Source organism: Macrobrachium nipponense, chromosome 19 (genome assembly GCF_015104395.2).
Source record: "Macrobrachium nipponense isolate FS-2020 chromosome 19, ASM1510439v2, whole genome shotgun sequence".
Taxonomy (NCBI): domain Eukaryota; kingdom Metazoa; phylum Arthropoda; class Malacostraca; order Decapoda; family Palaemonidae; genus Macrobrachium; species Macrobrachium nipponense.
The window spans coordinates 10,357,094-10,358,849 of NC_061088.1; positions in this window are offsets into that span (position 1 = coordinate 10,357,094).

Below are 1,756 nucleotides of genomic sequence, written 5' to 3' on the forward strand. Positions count from 1 at the left end.
TAAGCTGGAGGTCGGATCACGCCTTGTTTAACTTGACGAAAAATTGATGCAACTTCGGACAAGAAGTATTTCCATGTATATAATGTTTTCCTGCAAAGCAGATAACGTTATGTTGTGGAACTTCCCACTTGCAAACTTCCCAACAGAGCGTCAAAGGTAAGATTGCATAAAACACGCGTTAGAAGGACTAAACGTTCATAATGGAGAAGTTTGTCACTCTTCGTTGTTTCTTTGTCAAAACTTGAAGCTGAACATGGAACACATGTCCCTGTGAACACGTAAGTCATTTAGTGCATGCGTAATTAAAAAAAAAAAAAACACACACCCACACACCCACACACACACACACACACACACTCAAGAGGAGAGCTTGTTGTGGTATAGTAGATTCACATCAACCGTGCATCTGATGTCTAGGCCAGTCCCTTACGACGCTCCTGATTGGCTGATGATAAGCCAATCACAGGGCTGGAAACCCTCAGTCTCTCGAGAGAGTTCACATAAGCAAGATGTATGTTCCACTTCTGAGGGATAAGTCTTTCAAAAGTATCCCTCAAGAGTGGTGGAACATACATCCTGCTTATGTGATCTCTCTCAAGAGAGACTGAGAGTTTCTAGCCCTGTAACTGGCTTACCAACAGCCGATCAGGAGCGTCGTAAGAGACTGGCCTAGATTCAGGTGCACGGTTGATGTGAATCTACTATAGTATGCTCTGCTCAGTAGCGGCAACTAGACTGCTCGAACTCCCATAAAGGGACTATGAGAGTAATCTATGCACTAGCCTCTAAAACCTATTGAGACGCAATTGACCTATGCATGAAATATTCAATTGACTGGAGCAGGTCGCAGTCGCAATGGAGGAGGACACGAAACTACCTACTTCATCATAAATTAGTATTTGAAAAATAAAAAGGCAATATTGTCATAAGCTGCCACCCTTAAATAGGCCTAGATTCATAAGTATACTTAAAACTTAAGATAAAACATGAAACTCGTTCAATTAAGCGATAGTTTTCCGTTCTTATAGCGGTATGAATCGTAAAGCAGAATTATGGCATACAAATGATTGATAAATGCAGCGAACCACCAGTTATAGGAAGGAGTCCTTACTTATATGACAGAGAAACACTTTCCAGCACAAAACAGTTACCCTGCATTATATATGTATGGGACTATTGTAAGTTCACATCAACCGTGCATTTGATGTCTAGGCCAGTCCCTTACGACGCTCCTGATTGGCTGTCGAGGGACTGATCAGTTCAAGTTGTGAACCCCTTGGGACAAGCAATGAACTGTAAATTACATAAAAATTCAAAATGCGAAAAGCAGCGTTTATCCCTGAAGTTTTACGTGCAGGTCGTTGTAACAAAAGAAAAACAGGAAGAGGCATTTTATATTGGAAAAAGTGGAAATTGAATGAGAATGGACCGAGAATACAATAGTAAGGTATAGAAAAGATGAATATGAAAACTGCACTGATAGATAGATTAACTTAATGAATTGTTGCTTTAAACTGTAAAATGAAACGCGGTACAAATAAAAAAAGTCTTATCAAGCAATGTTTGCAACAAAAACAACAACAATAATTTGAATAAGAACAGCTTCAAGTGAAACATTAGTCTCACCGTAAACAGTCAAAAACTTTAGTGAAGCCATTATCCATTTTCTGAAGCGACAGGAGAGGCATCAGGGGTCCTCTCCTTCAAGAAGGGGACGCGAGAAGCAGAAGGATCAATTACTCCTTCAAACTACTTA